The sequence below is a fragment of the Theropithecus gelada genome, chromosome 7a (assembly GCF_003255815.1).
Source record: "Theropithecus gelada isolate Dixy chromosome 7a, Tgel_1.0, whole genome shotgun sequence".
Classification (NCBI taxonomy): Eukaryota; Metazoa; Chordata; class Mammalia; order Primates; family Cercopithecidae; genus Theropithecus; species Theropithecus gelada.
In genome coordinates this window covers 8,756,545-8,778,786 of record NC_037674.1, presented here as the reverse complement: position 1 = coordinate 8,778,786, position 22,242 = coordinate 8,756,545, and the positions used below count along the sequence as shown (strand labels likewise).

General features: G+C 41.8%; 1 protein-coding gene across 2 annotated transcripts in view; it reads right to left on the bottom strand.

Annotated features, from left to right (window-relative positions):
* RYR3 (ryanodine receptor 3) overlaps positions 1–22,242 on the bottom strand; it is a 584,152-nt gene that overhangs the window by 353,512 nt on the left and 208,398 nt on the right. The window lies entirely within an intron of this gene.

The window sequence follows — 22,242 nt, the reverse complement described above, 5'->3', positions numbered from 1 at the left end:
GAAAATGGAAATCTACAGAAAATTCTAGGATTTTTTGGCATCAACATTTCCAACTTCTCACCTAAGTATCATCATGCTAACCAACAATAAAGTTTTTGATCACACGCCCCTTCTAGGAGAAAATATTTGAGCATAGGCCCTCCCCTCCCCAAACAGGCACAGAAAGAGAATCCAAAGCTTGAGATAAAAATTAATTATGAAGATAATTCTAGCATTTTTCTTCAAGGACATCTCTTATGCAGTCCATTTTATTCAGAGCTACAGACTGGCAGCCCAAGGACTGGTTTGAGGCTCTGCCCCTCTCCCAGGTCCACCTGCAACCACACCAGTGAGCAACATGGAGGAAGGGGAATCAGGTAGTGTGGAGGACAAGGCCCGGAGTAATTTTATTTCAACTCTATTTGGATTAACAGAATCACTCTGTCAAAGAGATGGTTTTACATGTCACATAATGAACCTAAAGAAGAGAAAAAAAGATAAACGTGGCATCATGTTCCAAAAAAGCCGGTAACTAAATATAAATGCGGCTGCGCTTTTTCCCACAGCTACAGAGATTACTTAAGTGTTCTCCAGGTTTTAATACTGCGTGGAATTATAATGCTCTTCACAACATTTTAAAATTTCTTGAAATCATTTGCACTAACTTTAGTTTCTCTATTTACAAATGTGTCAACACCTTATGTTAAAATTAGACATACCAAATAATTTTCACATCTTGTCAATCTAACAAAAATTGATCTTATCCACTTGTATTATTACAAGTTAATTGACGGCTCCTGGTGGCTTACACTATGGGTGTGTCCTCCCCAAACAGTCCTACATCTCCAACAGATCCACCGACCAGCTTATACTTCCTACCTTCCTCCAACTCGTCTTTGTCCCTACCAACTCTGTAATCATAAGAAGAATTAAGAGTCACTGATCCCCAAAAGCTGGGCGGGGCAAGGGGGTCATGTTTTGAGAACCATTGCTTTCAGGGAACAAGCAAGCCTCAAGTGCTAGAAAGGCAGAAGTGGTTTTCCTACAGAGCTTTTGATAATGATCATCATGGTGATTACTACCATTGGGCACACACTACTGAGGCTTACAGAGATTGAGTAACTTGCTCAAAGTCATACAGGTTCCAAGTTCACAGTCAGGATTTAACAAAGGTGAGGGCACTTAACTATGTGCTATACCGTCTCCTTTTCTGAAGTTTGATGATGGGGGATAAGATTTGTGTATAAAAATCATGCTACAAATGGAAATAACTATTAAAATAGGTGAAGGCAAAGAATATTGAAATAGACTAGGAGGATAAAGAGGTATCATGTAATGACCTTATTGTAAAAGTAGACCACAAGATTCTAGTAGGACTGTTGACACACCTCCATAGTAAGAGAGAGGAGCACATGTGGGCAAAGGCCCAGACGCGGAAAGAATAAAGCACATATGGGGACTCGCAGACCACTTGCTGGTTTGTGGTGGGATGGATGAACAGGAGTGACAGGACGTGACACAGGATGTAGGTGAGGGGTGGCCAGATTACGGAGGGCTCAGACTGACTGGCTCAATGGATGAACTTTGTTCCACAGCTAACAGGATACTGGAGTAGATTTTTGAAAGGACAGTGTCACAATCAAAGTTGTACTGTAGAATGGAAACCCTGACTGCAAAATGGTGGAAGAAATGGAAGGATCAAGCCACAGAGGTAGAAAAAAAAATCATTGTCTCATTCCGTTTCCATGACAGCATTACGAAAGGTGAGTAGACCAGAAATCTTGGTGTCATCCTTCCCTCCTTTCTTCTTCTCATATCCCCCAGTTAGTTCAAAGCATCTTTTGGTGCCACCTCCAAAATATACTCTATCCCACTACTCAGCACCTTGTGCCTGCCAGTCTAGTCCATTCTATCGCCACCAGGTCTCATCAGGGTTGTGCTAATGACTGACCTTCCAACTGTGCTCCCTGCTCTGTCCTTCCTCCTTTCAGTCTGAGCTAACATGGCAGCCAGAGACATCCTTTAAAAACTGTTAACTACGTCACGTTACTTTCTTGCTCAAAAACTCCCAGGGGCTTCCTACCATACTTAAAATACAAGTACAAAGTCCTCACCGTGGTCTCTAAGGCCGTGCATCAGGCAATTTTTCTTCGTAAAAGGGCAGATAGCAAATATTTTAGGCTTTGTGGGCCAAATATGATACTGTCCTTTTTTTTTTTTTTTTTTTTTTTTGAGACAGAGTTGTGTCATTCTGTTGCCCAGGCTGGTGTGCAGTGGTGCAATCTTGGCTCACTGCAACCTCTGCCTCCCAGGTTCAAGCAATTCTCCTGCCTCAGCCTCCCTCCTGAGTAGCTGAGATTACAGGTGTGCACCACCACACCCAGCTAATTTTTGTATTTTTGGTAGAGATGGGGTTTTCCTATGTTGGCCAGGCTGTCTCGAACTCCTGACCTCAGGTGATCCACCCACCTCAGCCTCCCAAAGTGCTGGGATTACAGGAGTGAGCCACCATGCCTGGCCTTATTTTATTTTTTAAAGAATTTGCCCTTTAAAAAACTTTTAAAAAACATTTTTCTAAAAATTTTAAAACCTCCTTTACCTTAAAGGGTTGTACCTAAACAGGCCATAGTCTGGATTTGGCCTGTTGGCTGTAGTTTGCAAATCACTGCCCTGTACAACCTGGTTCCCTCATACCTCTCTAACTTCACCTGCCAGCAGCATGCTCTCCATCACATCCTCTGCTCCAATCATACTGGTTTTCCTCTGTTTTTCAGAAAGCATGCTCCCACCACAAAGCTTCTGCACATGTGTGTTTCCCTCTGCCTGAAATTCTCTTCCAATATTCTCATGGTTAATTTCCACCCTTCATTCAGTTCTGTGCTCAATCATCTCATGAGAGAAGTCTCCTCTGGTCAACCCTTCTGAAAGAACAATCACCCTTACTCTGTCCCATTTTCTGTTTTATTTTCTCATGTGGTATTTATTATTTTTAATATGAATTTATTCTCTCTCCCCCTAGAATATAAGCTCCATGAGTATGTTGTATCCTCTGCCGTGCCCACGTCAGTGCCCGGCACATAGGAGGCATGCATTAAATATTTCCTGAATGAGTAAGTAATTAGGGGAGGTGGTGCTTTTGGTTTCATTTTACAGATGGGGAAAAAAGAGGCATAGAGAATTTAAGAAATAGTCCCGTGATGAGCTTGTAAGCAACATGTTTGGATTTGAACTTGGGTCTAACTACAAATTCTACTAACTCTTTTCATTGTTTGATACTAATTCTGGAATAACAGTCCAGGAAAGGTGTGATATGCTACATAGAAGATTGTGTGGGTCTGTTCACGAAGGATGTCCAGACCTCAAGACTGGGAGGCTTTATCAGGATGGCAGTCCTGTCCCTGCCACAAGTGACCTTGGTTATTGTCATTGGCAGAAGGACATCTCACAGGATGGAGGTGGATTAGGGAAATGCTGGTAAAAGGCCCTGATGCCATGTCCAGACGAAAAATGTTCCACTAGCTCATTAACTCAATCCTCTTGCCCATAACTGCAGAATTAATTTCCGTTACTGACATTTCTTCTAGTAGTTCCCAGAGGATACTGCTTCCCAGTCAGATAAACCAGATACGGCAACTAAGGAGGGGAGGGGACTATGCTTCTATCCAGCCACACACAAATGTTTCAATATTGTTAGAGATCCAAACCAACTTCCTTTAACATCTTGAACCCTAAATTCCACTTTGGGAGTCCTAGGCAATAAGAAATATTCCGGGGGGGGCGGAGCAAGATGGCCGAATAGGAGCAGCTCCAGTCTTCAACTCCCAGCGCCAGCGACACAGAAGACCGGTGATTTCGGCATTTTCAACTGAGGTACTGGGTTCATCTCACTGGGGAGTGCCGGACGATTGGTACTGGTCAGCTGCTGCAGCCCGACCAGCAAGAGCTGAAGCAGGGCGAGGCATTGCCTCACCTGAGAAGCGCAAGGGGGAAGGGAATCCCTTTTCCTAGCCAGGGGAACTGAGACACACAACACCTGGAGAATCGGGTAACTCCCACCCCAATACTGCGCTTTGTGCAAACAGGCACACCAGGAGATCATATCCCACACCTGGCCGGGAGGGTCCCACACCCACGGAGCCTCCCTCATTGCTATCACAGCAGTCTGTGATCTACCGGCAAGGCAGCAGCGAGGCTGGGGGAGGGGCGCCCGCCATTGCTGAGGCTTAAGTAGGTAAACAAAGCTGCTGGGAAGCTCGAACTGGGTGGAGCTCACAGCAGCTCAAGGAAACCTGCCTGTCTCTGTAGACTCCACCTCTGGGGGCAGGGCACAGAAAACAATAACAAAGCAGCAGACACCTCTGCAGACGCAAACGACTCTGTCTGACAGCTTTGAAGACAGCAGTGGATCTCCCAACACGGAGGTTGAGATCTGAGAAGGGACAGACTCCCTGCTCAAGCGGGTCCCTGACCCCTGAGTAGCCTAACTGGGAGACATCCCCCACTAGGGGCAGTCTGACACCCCACACCTCACAGGGTGGAGTACACCCCTGAGAGGAAGCTTCCAAAGCAAGAATCAGACAGGTACACTTGCTGTTCAGAAATATTCTATCTTCTGCAGCCTCTGCTGCTGTTACCCAGGCAAACAGGGTCTGGAGTGGACCTCAAGCAATCTCCAACAGACCTACAGCTGAGGGTCCTGACTGTTAGAAGGAAAACTATCAAACAGGGAGGACACCTACACCAAAACCCCATCAGTACATCACCATCATCAAAGACCAGAGGCAGATAAAACCACAAAGATGGGGAAAAAGCAGGGCAGAAAAGCTGGAAATTCAAAAAACAAGAGCGCATCTCCCTCGGCAAAGGAGCGCAGCTCATCGCCAGCAACGGATCAAAGCTGGACGGAGAATGACTTTGACGAGATGAGAGAAGAAGGCTTCAGTCCATCAAATTTCTCAGAGCTAAAGGAGGAATTACGTACCCAGCGCAAAGAAACTAAAAATCTTGAAAAAAAAGTGGAAGAATTGATGGCTAGAGTAATTAATGCAGAGAAGGTCATAAACGAAATGAAAGAGATGAAAACCATGACACGAGAAATACGTGACAAATGCACAAGCTTCAGTAACCGACTCGATCAACTGGAAGAAAGAGTATCAGCAATTGAGGATCAAATGAATGAAATGAAGCGAGAAGAGAAACCAAAAGAAAAAAGAAGAAAAAGAAATGAACAAAGCCTGCAAGAAGTATGGGATTATGTAAAAAGACCAAATCTCCGTCTGATTGGGGTGCCTGAAAGTGAGGGGGAAAATGGAACCAAGTTGGAAAACACTCTTCAGGATATCATCCAGGAGAACTTCCCCAACCTAGTAGGGCAGGCCAACATTCAAATCCAGGAAATACAGAGAACGCCACAAAGATACTCCTCGAGAAGAGCAACTCCAAGACACATAATTGCCAGATTCACCAAAGTTGAAATGAAGGAAAAAATCTTAAGGGCAGCCAGAGAGAAAGGTCGGGTTACCCACAAAGGGAAGCCCATCAGACTCACAGCAGATCTCTCGGCAGAAACTCTACAAGCCAGAAGAGAGTGGGGGCCAATATTCAACATTCTTAAAGAAAAGAATTTTAAACCCAGAATTTCATATCCAGCCAAACTAAGTTTCATAAGTGAAGGAGAAATAAAATCCTTTACAGATAAGCAAATGCTTAGAGATTTTGTCACCACTAGGCCTGCCTTACAAGAGACCCTGAAGGAAGCACTCAACATGGAAAGGAACAACCGGTACCAGCCATTGCAAAAACATGCCAAAATGTAAAGACCATCGAGGCTAGGAAGAAACTGCATCAACTAATGAGCAAAATAACCAGTTAATATCATAATGGCAGGATCAAGTTCACACATAACAATCTTAACCTTAAATGTAAATGGACTAAATGCTCCAATTAAGAGACACAGACTGGCAAACTGGATAAAGAGTCAAGACCCATCAGTCTGCTGTATTCAGGAGACCCATCTCACACGCAGAGACATACATAGGCTCAAAATAAAGGGATGGAGGAAGATTTACCAAGCAAATGGAGAACAAAAAAAAGCGGGGGTTGCAATCCTAGTCTCTGATAAAACAGACTTTAAACCATCAAAGATCAAAAGAGACAAAGAAGGCCATTACATAATGGTAAAGGGATCAATTCAACAGGAAGAGCTAACTATCCTAAATATATATGCACCCAATACAGGAGCACCCAGATTCATAAAGCAAGTCCTTAGAGACTGACAAAGAGACTTAGACTCCCATACAATAATAATGGGAGACTTCAACACTCCATTGTCAACATTAGACAGATCAACGAGACAGAAAGTTAACAAGGATATCCAGGAATTGAACTCATCTCTGCAGCAAGCAGACCTAATAGACATCTATAGAACTCTCCACCCCAAATCAACAGAATATACATTCTTCTCAGCACCACATCGTACTTACTCCAAAATTGACCACGTAATTGCAAGTAAAGCACTCCTCAGCAAATGTACAAGAACAGAAATTATAACAAACTGTCTCTCAGACCACAGTGCAATCAAACTAGAACTCAGGACTAAGAAACTCAATCAAAACCGCTCAACTACATGGAAACTGAACAACCTGCTCCTGAATGACTACTGGGTACATAACGAAATGAAGGCAGAAATAAAGATGTTCTTTGAAACCAATGAGAACAAAGATACAACATACCAGAATCTCTGGGACACATTTAAAGCAGTGTGTAGAGGGAAATTTATAGCACTAAATGCCCACAAGAGAAAGCAGGAAAGATCTAAAATTGACACTCTAACATCGCAATTAAAAGAACTAGAGAAGCAAGAGCAAACACATTCGAAAGCTAGCAGAAGGCTAGAAATAACTAAGATCAGAGCAGAACTGAAGGAGATAGAGACACAAAAAACCCTCCAAAAAATCAATGAATCCAGGAGTTGGTTTTTTGAAAAGATCAACAAAATTGACAGACCACTAGCAAGACTAATAAAGAAGAAAAGAGAGAAGAATCAAATCGACGCAATTAAAAATGAAAAAGGGGATATCACCACCGACCCCACAGAAATACAAACTACCATCAGAGAATACTATAAACACCTCTACGCAAATAAACTGGAAAATCTAGAAGAAATGGATAATTTCCTGGACACTTACACTCTTCCAAGACTAAACCAGGAAGAAGTTGAATCCCTGAATAGACCAATAGCAGGCTCTGAAATTGAGGCAACAATTAATAGCCTACCAACCAAAAAAAGTCCAGGACCAGATGGATTCACAGCTGAATTCTACCAGAGGTACAAGGAGGAGTTGGTACCATTCCTTCTGAAACTATTCCAATCAATAGAAAAAGAGGGAATCCTCCCTAACTCATTTTATGAGGCCAACATCATCCTGATACCAAAGCCTGGCAGAGATACAACAAAAAAAGAGAATTTTAGACCAATATCCCTGATGAACATCGATGCAAAAATCCTCAATAAAATACTGGCAAACTGGATTCAGCAACACATCAAAAAGCTTATCCACCATGATCAAGTGGGCTTCATCCCTGGGATGCAAGGCTGGTTCAACATTCGCAAATCAATAAACATAATCCAGCATATAAACAGAACCAAAGACAAGAACCACATGATTATTTCAATAGATGCAGAAAAGGCTTTTGACAAAATTCAACAGCCCTTCATGCTAAAAAACGCTCAATAAATTCGGTATTGATGGAACGTACCTCAAAATAATAAGAGCTATTTATGACAAACCCACAGCCAGTATCATACTGAATGGGCAAAAACTGGAAAAATTCCCTTTGAAAACTGGCACAAGACAGGGATGCCCTCTCTCACCACTCCTATTCAACATAGTGTTGGAAGTTCTGGCTAGGGCAATCAGGCAAGAGAAAGAAATCAAGGGTATTCAGTTAGGAAAAGAAGAAGTCAAATTGTCCCTGTTTGCAGATGACATGATTGTATATTTAGAAAACCCCATTGTCTCAGCCCAAAATCTCCTTAAGCTGATAAGCAACTTCAGCAAAGTCTCAGGATACAAAATTAATGTGCAAAAATCACAAGCATTCTTATACACTAGTAACAGACAAACAGAGAGCCAAATCATGAATGAACTTCCATTCACAATTGCTTCAAAGAGAATAAAATACCTAGGAATCCAACTTACAAGGGATGTAAAGGACCTCTTCAAGGAGAACTACAAACCACTGCTCAGTGAAATAAAAGAGGACACAAACAAATGGAAGAACATACCATGCTCATGGATAGGAAGAATCAATATCGTGAAAATGGCCATACTGCCCAAGGTAATTTATAGATTCAATGCCATCCCCATCAAGCTACCAATGAGTTTCTTCACAGAATTGGAAAAAACTGCTTTAAAGTTCATATGGAACCAAAAAAGAGCCCGCATCTCCAAGACAATCCTAAGTCAAAAGAACAAAGCTGGAGGCATCACGCTACCTGACTTCAAACTATACTACAAGGCTACAGTAACCAAAACAGCATGGTACTGGTACCAAAACAGAGATATAGACCAATGGAACAGAACAGAGTCCTCAGAAATAATACCACACATCTACAGCCATCTGACAAACCTGAGAGAAACAAGAAATGGGGAAAGGATTCCCTATTTAATAAATGGTGCTGGGAAAATTGGCTAGCCATAAGTAGAAAGCTGAAACTGGATCCTTTCCTTACTCCTTATACGAAAATTAATTCAAGATGGATTAGAGACTTAAATGTTAGACCTAATACCATAAAAATCCTAGAGGAAAACCTAGGTAGTACCATTCAGGACATAGGCATGGGCAAAGACTTCATGTCTAAAACACCAAAAGCAACGGCAGCAAAAGCCAAAATTGACAAATGGGATCTCATTAAACTAAAGAGCTTCTGCACAGCAAAAGAAACTACCATCAGAGTGAACAGGCAACCTACAGAATGGGAGAAAATTTTTGCAATCTACTCATCTGACAAAGGGCTAATATCCAGAACCTACAAAGAACTCCAACAAATTTACAAGAAAAAAACAAACAACCCCATCAAAAAGTGGGCAAAGGATATGAATAGACATTTCTCAAAAGAAGACATTCATACAGCCAACAAACACATGAAAAAATGCTCATCATCACTGGCCATCAGAGAAATGCAAATCAAAACCACAATGAGATACCATCTCACACCAGTTAGAATGGCGATCATTCAAAAGTCAGGAAACAACAGGTGCTGGAGAGGATGTGGAGAAATAGGAACACTTTTACACTGTTGGTGGGATTGTAAACTAGTTCAACCATTATGGAAAACAGTATGGCGATTCCTCAAGGATCTAGAACTAGATGTACCATATGACCCAGCCATCCCATTACTGGGTATATACCCAAAGGATTATAAATTATGCTGCTATAAAGACACATGCACATGTATGTTTATTGCAGCACTATTCACAATAGCAAAGACTTGGAATCAACCCAAATGTCCATCAGTGACAGATTGGATTAAGAAAATGTGGCATATATACACCATGGAATACTATGCAGCCATAAAAAAGGATGAGTTTGTGTCCTTTGTAGGGACATGGATGCAGCTGGAATCCATCATTCTTAGCAAACTATCACAAGAACAGAAAACCAAACACCGCATGTTCTCACTCATAGGTGGGAACTGAACAATGAGATCACTTGGACTCGGGAAGGGGAACATCACACACCGGGGCCTATCATGGGGAGGGGGGCGGGGGGAGGGATTGCATTGGGAGTTATACCTGATGTAAATGACGAGTTGATGGGTGCAGCACACCAACAAGGCACAAGTATACATATGTAACAAACCTGCACGTTATGCACATGTACCCTACAACTTACAGTATAATAATAAATAAATTTAAAAAAAAAAAAAAAGAAATATTCCAAGGCCCCAGGAAGGCTCCTCGCTGAGCTTGTTTGGAAGGTCATATTCCTAGGAGGTCTTAGACGGGATGAAGTCATTTTCCAAACATGGATGTGTGCACTTTAATTTTCTCTTCCTTTCACACCTCACTTCAGTTCCCCTCTTTTAGGCTAGAGAAGAAAGAAGTCTTTCTGGAAGGTCACAGAACAATATTTCCTGAACAGGATGAAGCTCTTTTACATTGCCTGGGAGGTTTGCATTTCCTTTGATACAAGTGACAACTAAACAGTAATGATGTCCTATAAAGTAGAAAACAATAATACTTAACAGTAGAAATAAACAAAAGCAAGTCACCTAGTATATTCGGTTAGAAAGCATAATGAAAGATTCTACTCATGGTTTCCACAAAATATTAAATTTTTAGAAATCTGCTTAGGTGAATGCAACCTTTAAAATCAAACTACAAAACCTTATTGTATAAAATAAGATTTGATTTGATGAACTGGAGAGGTGTACTTTGTTACAGGATGAGAACGTTAATATTTGTAACTGCTTATTCCCCTGAATTTAACTTACAGATTTAATATGGTTTTAATTACAATTCCAATAGGATATCTTGCAGTTTCACAAACTGCTACAAAACTAATCTGGTAATATAAACAGTAAGGATTTTTTATTCTGAAAAGAACCAAGGTTTAGGAAATGTTATGAAGCCAAGTTCATTAATTCACTCCGATACTCTGATTCAAAGAGAGAAACGTGGCACAATACAGACAGCCCGTAAATAGGTCTGACTATATGAAAGTGTAGCGTATGACAAGGCAGATTTCAGTACAACAGGAGAAAGGCAGGGTTATCAAGCACAAGCCTCTGTGAGATGTGGACGGCAAATCAGAAAAGCTTTCAGTAAGATCCACAGGAAACAAAAAGATAAGTTATGGATGGATAACATAATTAAATATTTCATTTTAAAATTAAATTCTAAAATTAACATGCAACAGAAGACTCCACATTCTTTACAGACCTAATACTTATCCACGCTTTGATGCATCAGATATACTCACAAAGGAAATAAAAGACAGATATGATTGTACCAAAATTACTGAAATTACTGAAATTCAGAACAATGGAAACACCAACATTTAATAGACTACAGAAAGACTTTGTAACAAAAGGGCTACTATCTCAGTGAAATGTAGGGAAAAAAACTAAGCCTCATAGAAGTCGGCAAGGAATATGAATAAATGACACATATTAGAAGAAAATTCAAACATATGGAAGAGATTCTATCTTTTCTAGTAGTGAAAGGAATGATACTTAAAGCAACTTTGATATATCATTTTACATCTGCAAAATTTGCATCAGTGGGAAAAAAACTTAATGCTGTCAGAATTGCAATTTAGTCGATGCGATTCCAGGAAAGGTGGTACGGAGTACAACCCTTCTACAAAGCAATATGGAAATACATGAAAAGGGCCATAAAGAAGTCCATAACCTTTTCTCTAGTAGTTCTACTTTTGGGAGCAATTCAAGACAAGCAAAGACAAGTGTGCACCCAGCTGTGATAAGAGCATTATAATAGGTGCAACAAAACAAAAAACCTGGAAAGAACCTAAATATACCAAAGAAAAGTATTATCTAGTAAATTATGAGGCTTCTTCAGGACGTTCTATGCTTTATTAAAGGCAATTATAGAGGTTATGTGGAAACACAGAAGAACGTTTATGATATGCCACCACGAGAAAAGCAGAAAATAAAATGCCTTCAAATATTACACATAGGCAAGAATAAGGAAACCTATGAAAATGAAATAGCCATTTGGCTGGTTGCAGAACCACCGAATTTTTCCTCTTCTAAATTTTCTTTAACACTATTACTATATCATCATTTTGGGCAAAAGTAGAGAGCGTGTGGGTGGCAGTGCAACATGGTACATGTGCTTAATGAAACACGGCATTTTTAAAGTATTTTGTCTATTCCCTATACCTTCAAGTTGCTTGTGGGTGTGACTGCTTTGCCAGGATCTTCAGGAAACGACTTTACCTACCTGAAAGGCAGATGGGGACACATAACTAGCATCACTGCTTTTAAGACACTAACTCCACAGTCTTTCTTTACCCTTGGTGTTACATGGAAACGCTAGAGAGACGGTCTTTATTGAAGATACCTGAGCCTCTCCCCATAGCTCCCTCAGGCTCAGCTCTAGACTCCATGGTAAACATCTCCTGCTGCACGGATGCATTGCAGTTTAGGTCCCAAAGCCATTGGCTCCTCTAACTACCCCTTGTGGACTCTTCACTTTAGACCCCATTCTTATTTCTGGGGACTTGGTGCATTCCCTGTTTCTCAAGGCTGCCTCACTCAGCTGTGAGATTCTAGGTCTACCCTGTCCTGCCACTACAGGCTAGTGGATCACTCCCTTCTCGTCAAACCCAAAAGATCCTACTCAAGCAAACTGCTCTTCCAGGAGGGGTGGACAGAGAGTGTGTCCGGAATTGGTTCCTTCTGGTGGGTTCTTGCTCTCGCTGACTGCAAGAATGAAGCTGCGGACTTCGCGGTGAGTATTAAAGCTCTTAAGGGTGGGTGTCCGGAGTTTACTCCTTTCGGTGGGTTCGTGGTCTTGCTCACTTCAGGAATGAAGCCCCAGACCCTCCTGGTGAGCATTGCAGCTCATAAAGGTAGTGCAGATTCAAAGTCAGCAGCAGCAAGCGGTATTGTGAAAAACCAAAGAACAAAGCTTCCACTGCATGGAACGCCACCCCAGTGGGTGGCTGCTGCTGGCTCCTGCCGCTGGCTCGGGTGGTCAGCTTTTACTCCTTTATTTGTCCCTGCCCACATCCTGCTGATTGGTCCATTTTACTGCATGCTGATTGGTGCATTTACAGAGTGCTGATTGGTGCATTTACAATCCTTTAGCTAGATACAGAGCACTGATTGGTGCATTTACAATCCTTTAGCTAGACACAAAAGTTCTCCAAGTCCCCACTGGACCCAGAAGCCCACCTGGTTTCACCTCTCAATAGGGCTAGACAACACCTCTCCAGCTCAAATGACACCGAAGGAACTGATGGGGCATTTTCCAAACAGGCCTTGAACTGTAAACATCTGGTAACAGGGACTTTATTTTCTTCTTTGATGATATTAATAGTTAATGAAGGATTTTGTGGTAGTAGACTAGGAATTAGACAGTATAACCCAGGGGTGGGAGGGGCACATGCACAGATGAGTATGGCTTGTGATGAGGAGTCACAGCCAGAGAATGAGACAACAGGAGCTCGCTAAGTACACGTAGGCATCTTAACTCTCTGAAACTGGTGTGAAACCCCGAAGAGCCCAGTGTGGGACACTTGTTTCTTCGCCACCTTTTTTGGATGAGATACTTCAATCCTCAACTGGCTCACTGCCAAACCCTCCTTCTCCTGACCCGAACAAAGATTCTACCTACCTCCTGTGGCTCTCAACCTTGGAGTATAAAACACTAGACAGTGTGAGGTGTCATTCTTTTGACACCTTGATTTTCAACTCATAATGGTGTGATTCATATGAATCTAAAGCCAACAGTCAGAGGTGCCTGAGCCACTGACTTCAGGACACTCTGTGAAGAGGTTTTTCCCCTACTAAGAAATCTTCCAAGTGGGCCTGGACCAACTCAGCCAGAGCAGAACAGGTCCTTCACATAAACATGCTCGAAAGGCGGCAACATCCCTGGCATCTTTCATGGGCATCTTGAGCGATCAGTGAAAACTGAAACTGTGAAACAGAATTGGTTTTTATTTTTTTGAGATGGAGTCTTGCTCTGTTGCCCAGGCTGGAGTGCAGTGGCACAATCCCGGCTCACTGCAGCCTCTGTCCCCTGGGTTCCAGCGATTCTCCTGCTTCAGCCTCCTGGGTAGCTAGGAATACAGGCTCACGCCACCACACCCGGTTAAATTTTTTTTTTTTTTTTTTTTTAGTAGAGATGGGGTTTTGCCATATTGGCCAGGCTGGTCTCGAACTCATGACCTCACGTGATCTGCCCACCTCGGCCTCCCAAAGTGCTGGGATTACAGGCATGACCTACTGCACCTGGCCGTGAAATAGAATCTTAATGAAGTTCAGAAAACAGGTGGAAGGCACAGAATCTGATAGCACTACTGCCCCCAAATTCAGTGATTATGGCAGTCTTACTTGGTCAGCTAGCAGTTGCCTAACTAAAAAGACAGGACCAAATGTGAAAGGCTGCAATGCACAATAGGACAGCCCTCACCCCAGAAAACAAAGTCGGCTGCATCTGGTGGCAGAAGGACCTATGGCAGTCACTCTGTCTGCTGCTGTGCTCTTGTAGAGTGACCTTGACTCCAGGGAGCCCCACCTTTGACACCCACAGTACTGCCTTCTTCCTATCTCCTCATATCACAGGACAAAAGAGAAGAATACTTGAAAAGCAGTGCACAGACAGGCACTCCTTTGATTTATTAAATACATAAACTTTGTCACTAAGCAAGGAAAACAGAGGCAATATCAAACAATCCATCCCCCCTGCCCACCACTGCATGTCAAATTTACCATGCCCATGGTTTATAATTTACTGAATCCGGCTAACCCTCTCTCTTGGAAGTGCCTAGAATTATTCTTCCTGGATGAGAAGGTTGTGCAGTCTCCTTTTTGTTCATGTCATTAGTTTCACAGCCACATGGAAGGATTTCAGAACAAAAGGATGAAAGGCCAGAGCCCAATTTGAGAAGCTGTAAATGCTCAGTCACAGGCATCATTTGCAGCAAGAACCTGTACCCCAGTAGTCTCTTCCAGGAAAACACCTACTTAGATTCTGCTTCGCACAAGTTTGGCACATGGAATAGGTATAATCTGCGAGATGGCTCAGATGGGTTGGAGACTGCAAAGGAGGTGCTATGGTGACCTAGAGCTGATTCTTTCCTGTGGGCACCTAAAACTGTAGGAAGATCCCCTGGGTGGTGCAGACTTAAACTCCAAATGTGCAACTGAAGACAACTGGGGAACCTCCTGTCTTCCAAGACTTTAAAACTAAGAGCCTTTGCCCTATGAGAATTGATGTAGATTTCTGCTACCATTTTCCTGCCCTTTTGTGCCAATCCACAATGGTTGAGGAGCAAATTAAATGACTTTCCCACTAGTCTGGATACTTTTCAAACACTGCTTCTCAAACAGACGGATGAGCATTTTCCATTGAGGGGGAAAAGGTGGTCACTGGGATGCCTCCAAATTGGGCAGGGTCATCCTGGATACATTTGTGCTTTTCTTTGAACACAGATGTCATGGAGCGAACAGAGAGCCAAAATGGCAGCCCTAACACATGTTTCTTATTATGGTGTCTTTTAAAAGAGCAAATCGCCAGATATTTGTCAGGGTATTAATGACATTTAGATTGATGACAAGTATGCTTTGGAAAGAGGTGAGGCTATTATTTTTTTTCTCCGAATTATTCCCCCCACCTTCTCCTGTAGCTAATAGATTAAGAATCTGATGTTGCCAAGTTCATTCTTTGCATAAAAGGAATCTGTCAGCCAAATTTGTTTTCCAGTCACTGCTCTGGTTTCTATTTGAACCACCCATACTCCTCCTCCTCATCAGGCTTCAGATGAAACGGTGGACCAGTGACCACAAAGGGTCAATACTAAGAGCTCTGCCCAATTATTTCCATTCACCAAATGTAGTATAATGAGTACTTCCAACAAAGAGTCTAACATTCAAAAGGTCCGATTACCTTGACATGAAAATTTGAACACTGTTTCTAATCTACTGTTTCTCTATAAAAATTTCACTGTTCATCCTGAGGATTTATAGATAACAAAATAGGAGTAAGTTTTTTTTTTATCATAAAACCCTGCTGACTACTACTGTGTGTAACACCTTTACCTACACAAGCTATAAAGCAGAAAGTCAACTGGATTCTATGTTGTTATCTGATCCTCCTCTCCCTTTCCTGCACTCCTTCAACTTACATGGGGTTTTTTTTCCCCCTTGGATGTCCTGTAACAACCAACCTTTATTTTTTTAAATCTCTCTATCTTTGTTGTACTGGTCTCAACTATGATTTTGCTAGATGGAGATTGATTCATCCTGTTTTCTCTATATCCACATAATGAGCATGGGGGCAAGTTTATATTCCCAAGCAAAACCAACAGCGAACTTGCTTTATTCTCAAAGTATACAAAGCGGCCTTGGGTGAAGAGGCTGATTCTCTGGGGTCCTGTGTATGTGGGCCTGGGGGCAGACAGAACAGATGCTCCTAATACTTAGTACCTGTGCACAGACCAGGTGCTGTTCTGAAGGCAGTGACATCATTCTTCTGAACCTCTCATGATTTCATTTTAGAAAAGTGGCCCTTAATCCCAGCTAGAGACTGGAATAACTAGTGGAGATTTAAAAATAAATACCAAAGAAGAAAAAAATAAACAACATAAAAGCTGGGTCATTTTCATAAGATTCCAATTTGGTGGGCCCACGGTGAAGTCTGAGCTCCCAGGTAATTCAAATGCACAGTCAGGCTTGACAGTCACCCCTCTGGGACTTAGCCACACAGGACCCTTCATGTATGATGCATGCAGTCAGCAAGCACTTCTCTGTTCTCCGAATCATCCTTTTGGACCAGTGATTGACTTTCCTTTTAATATTTCTCCAGAACCCCAAAGACGCAAAGAACAAACATGATTGATTGCCTTTGCTAACTTTAAGACTAATGTTTGACTCTCTCTGCTTCTCTCTCCACTCTGCTTCTATATATACGATAGATAGAAAGACACAAATCTCTACTACAAAATCTACATGTGGTGAAGACTCTAGATAAGCTTCTCAGAAAAAGAGTTTCAGGCCCACCATGGTCAACCCCAGATCCACCTGTCTTCACCACATCAAAAGTCAGCTGGACACTTCCTTAACTGCCTCCCATGCCTTGTAGAACTCCCTCCCCACCAGTGTGGACGCTGCAGGGCCTGGGAAGAGATGCAGTTAATGGCAAAGCACAAAGCAGGCTGGGGAAAGGGACTCGCAGTACTGCTTCCCTTACTACTTGGTCACTTTCCTCTGGAATTAGTCACCTCTGATCTTATGTTCTCACTCTGGTTTCTGTGCTTTGCAGACCCCCAGCCCTTAAGGGTATGCCTCAGCATTCATTGTGCATTCTTAGTACAGCATTCTACACTTCTCTCTGTATCTGCAGGACTAGTGTGTCTCAGAGTTGTTTTGAGTTGTCTAACGCTTGGACAGTGCTTTTCGCATGGCTGCTTTCCAAAGCCCACCTTTCAGAGGCTGGCTTAGGTCCAAGCATTCTTCTCATCCACGAGCTCTTCTGTCAACTGGAAAAATAATAGTTAAATAAAAAAGCTCCTTTGCTGATCTATGCATGGAAGCTGGGACCCGGACAGAGCGAGCACCATCTGATCTATTTTCTCCCATTGTGCGGGGAGCAAATTTATCACACTGACAATGGGAGGGTAACCTACCGGGGCTGACAGTAAAACCTGACTTCCCGTGAGCTGCAAGACACTGTGGCAGGCTTTGCAGCAAAGAAAGAAGGCATATTAAAAGTAGCACCTGCAGAGCTCCTGTGAGAGGAGGAGGAGCGGCCAGCTCCAAAACACCAAGTATGGTTCACAAATTGAAAAAAAAAAATAAAAAAACAACTCCACAAAATTAATAAAATTAATATCAGTTGTGTTGTTTGCCTCTTCCAATGAAAAAAATAATAATAATTCAATCCACTGGCAGCAAGGTTAGTGGTTACCATTAATGTAATGTGACAGCTAGGTACTGAAATGAACATTGCTGCTGATTTCTGCTTTCCACTGAGAGAGACCACTGCTGACTGGGAATGGTCTTTAGAAGCCTGAAGGAGGAAACATGTTATCTAAGATAAGAAGTTTGTGATGGCCAACAGTGAGAGGAAGTGCCAGAGAAACAGACCGATTAACTGACTGACTTGAGCCAAGGCAGGTTATATAAATCCCTGGAAACCATATCATTGTCCAGTCATCAATATACATCCTCAGCTGTTTACACAGCTTGAAGAACCAAAAGATGATTTAGAAACCCTAGAAAATTGTGCCATGAATCCAGAGGATGGAAAGGACATACAGTAGGTGTTCCCTAAGTGCCATGTTAATAATGGAGAAAGGACAGCATAGTACAATATAGCTATGGGCCACGGGAACTCTGTTACCTCAAGGTGGGGAAAAAAAAGCTCTTATGGAGCTCAGAAATAAGGCCACATACTTACAACCATCTGATATTTGACAAAGCCGACAAAAACAAGCAATGGGGAAAGGACTCCCTAGTCAATACACTGGTGCTGGGATAACTTGCTAGTCATAGCAGAAAATTGGAACTGGATCCCTTCCTTACCCTGTATATGAAAATCAACTAAAACTCTGGAAGACAACCTGGGCAATACCATTCTGGACACAGGAGTGAGCAAAGATTTCACGAAAAAATATGCCAAAAGCAATTGGAACAAAAGTAAAAATTGATAAATGGAATGTAATAAAACTTAAGACCTTCTGCACAGCAAAATAAACTATCAACAGAGTAAACAGACAACCTATAGAATGGGAGAAAAGTTTTGCAAACTATGCTTCTAACAAAGGTCTAATATCCAGCATCTATAAGGAACTTAAGCATATTTACAAGAAAAAAAAAAAAACTCCATTAAAAAGCGGGCAAAGGACAGGAACACTTTTCAAAAAAAGACATACATGTGACCAACAAGCATGTGAAAAAAATCTCAACATCACTGACCACTAGAGAAATACAAATAAAAACCACTATGAGACACCACCTCACACCAGTCAGAATGGCTACTATTATTATTAAAAGTCAAAAAATAGGTGTTGGTGAGGTTGTGGAGAAAAGGGAAAGCTTATACACTGTAGGTGGGAGTGTAAATTAGTTCAACCATTGTGGAAAGCAGTGTGGTGATTCCTCAAAGAGCTAAAAAGAGAACTACCATTCGACCCAGCAATCCCATTACTGGGTATATACTCAAAAGAATATGAATTGTTCTACTGTAAAGACACATGCATGCATATGCTTACTGCAGTACTACTTACAATAGCAAAGACATGGAATCAACCTAAATGCCCATCCATGGTAGACTGGATAAAGAAAATGTGGTACATATACACCATGGAATATGACACAGCCATAAAAAAGAATGAGAAGGTGTCCTTTGCAGGAACATAGATGGAGCTGGAAGCCATCATCCTCAGCAAACTAACGTAGGAACAGAAAACCAAATACCACGTTATCACTTATAAGCAGGAGCTAAATGATGAGAACACATGGACACAAAGAGGTGAAACAACAGATACTGGGGCCTACTTGAGGATTGAGGGTAGGAGGAAGAAGAGGATTAGAAAAAATAACTATTGGGTACTAGGCTTAGTACCTAGGTGATGAAATCTGTACAACAAATCTCTATGATACAAGTTTACCTATATAACAAACCTACACATGTACCCCCGAACCTAAAAGTTATTTCAAAAAGTTTTTATATTTAAGTAAGGCAGGAAATAAAAAGGAGGCTAGAAGAATATTGGAGTAACCATGGTGAACTTTCAATTCATGTTCCTCATAAAAATAATATAGTCTCACTCTATTATTAAATCATGCTGTCATGAATGTGATTTAACCTCTCTGCTGGTATCATACTAATACCTCCTCCAATCTCAGGCCAATTGGCTTAGCTTGTGATGGGTCACAGTGGGGGTAACAAATATATATCCCTAGAGCCAGAGTTTGATCTTTAATATTCGCTATGAAACAGAACCAGGGATATTAAAGAGTTGTACAATGTCATGTCCTGGGGTAGAAAAATTAAGATGAGACTGGGCCACCTTGTTGCTGCAAGAAAGCAGGGGTTTGCTCAAAGATACCAGCCATGATGCTGCAAAGGTTAACATGTATTCCCTTGGACCAAGCAAGGAGGATCTCAGTATCCGAGAGAAAATGACAACTGTATTTTGGAACATGTTGGGTATTTTAAAAGAGATGTGAAGTTAAGATGATACTAAAACAGGAATTGGTGACACATTGTGTGAAATGGTCATTGTAATGTACATTTACGTTACATTACAGTGAGTTTCCAATGTAGCGTTACAGCAGTGAATTCTTAGTTCTAATTATAATAGTCCCATATTGAAGTTTATTTTTCAATCACTGGATTATAAAGACATAATTAGAAAGGTTATTTAAAAGGTAGAAGAGGCTGGGCACGGTGGCTCACGCCTGTAATCCCAGCACTCTGGAGGCCGAGGTGGGTGGATCACGAGGTCAGGAGTTCATGACCAGCCTAGCTAACACGGTGAAATCCCGTCTCTACTAAAAATACAAAAATTAGCCAGATGTGGTGGCACATGCCTGTAATCCCAGCTAGTTGGAAGGCTGAGGCAGGAGAATCGCTTGAATCCAAGAGTAGGAGGTTGTAGTGAGCCAAGACTGTGCCATTGCATACCAGCAGCCTGGGCAATAGAGTGAGACTCCATCTCAAAAACAATAATAATAAAATAATAAAAGGTAGAAGAACACTGGGTAATGTGTTTGGCTCTTGCCACCAATTCTGTTAACATGGTAACCCAGGTTGTTCTTTATTGGTTCCTTTTTTTTTTTTTTTAAGCCAATCTGAAAAACTGCAGAAGCTCCATCTGGGGAGAGAATGCTCTGCAAGGTCTCACGGGTTACAAACTGGATGGTCTGAGCCAGCATGACCCAGCTCCAGGGAGGTTTGGGAACATTAGGGACAGCATATTGTCTGACTCAGCATCCCCCTTTCTCTGAAGCCCACTGAGATTTGTAAGAAGAAACTGGATTTGGCCTGAGACTCTTTTCCTAGATCAAGTGAGTGCATTTAAAATAGATCTTATAGGTCGGGAACGGTGGCACACGCCTGTGATCCCAGAACTTTGGGAGGCCGGGGTAGGTGGATCAGTTGAGGTCAGGAGTTCAAGACCAGCTTGGCCAACATGGTGAAACCCTGTCTCTACTAAAAATACAAAAATTTGCCGGGCGTGGTGGTAGATACATCTGTAATCCCAGGTACTCAGGAGGCTGAGGCAGGAAAATCACCTGAATACAGGAGGCAGACATTGCAGTGAGCAGAGATTGCACCACTGCACACCAGCCTGGGTGACAGAGTAAGATGCCATCTCAGGAGGAGAAAAAAAAAAAAAAAAGCAGGTCTTACAGATATGAGTCTTTTGGTTTAGAGGGATACACACATATGTTAATACCAGGATCATTTGGGAGTGGGCATGCCTCTATTTCATGCTCGAACCTGAGGATAAATTAAAGTAGACTTTACTGAATAAAACATGGAAGAAGTTGGAATACAGAAACCTTTTGATTATTTTGGCATATTTTGTAAGATACAGCAACTAGGACATTACTCTTCAGAAAAAGGGATCGAAGCAACCAATTTTTAAATATAGTTTAATACAAAAAATCATAGTAATAAAGGCTTTTTTTTTTTCCTGTTAGAATCTTATCTTAGTAACAAGGTGTACCATGTGGGAAAAAGAAGTGAAGTCCAAAATAGACACCCTAGAAATTCCTTTTATACAGGGATATATGTTTGGAAAGACAAGTGTAAATGTGAGGAAGTGCGAAGTGATACCTATTATGCACACACACAGAAAATACTGTTTTGTTAATAGCATTAAAATGAAGTTAATATATTTAGTAAAAAGTGCACATTGATGAATTTGTATAGACAGACAAATGGGGAAAGAGACTGGCAGAACTGAAGAATGTTTTACATTCCTGCAAGCAAAACACCTAAGGTGAAACACTAAACCAGTTTGAATTGGATCTGTTTGGACCAGGGGTTCAGTCCAGTGAACTTACCGTTCCTGGTTACCCTGGGAACAGCTCATTTTAATAAAATCTCACAAGAAATTGCAAATGCAATAAATAGTGTTAGCAGAGGCCTAGGTAGCCCCACTTGGGGAAAGACATAGTAGGAAGTTCAGAAGGGATTTGTGCCATAGGAAAGACTGAAGTTATGAGAAGAGGAATTGGAGTTCCGTATACAACAGATTGAGACTCTATTATTGAGAGTTTGGGAAAGCTGCAGACAAACCTACGGTTTCTCCCACTGACTTTCAGTGAAATCTGCGTAGCTGATAAAGCACGGATTTGCGTATCCCTATTGCTTCACCTGCCCTGCACCGTCCAAGTGGTTGCCTGGGAACAGCAGTTGCTCATTCTCCTGGTGACTTGGGTCAGCTGCCTGAGGTCAGATAATTAATTGTGGCTTCTATGGCTTAGACAGTATCACTGTGGAGGTGAGGTTGTACAGAATTGGCTCCATAGCTCTATTTCATCAACTAACA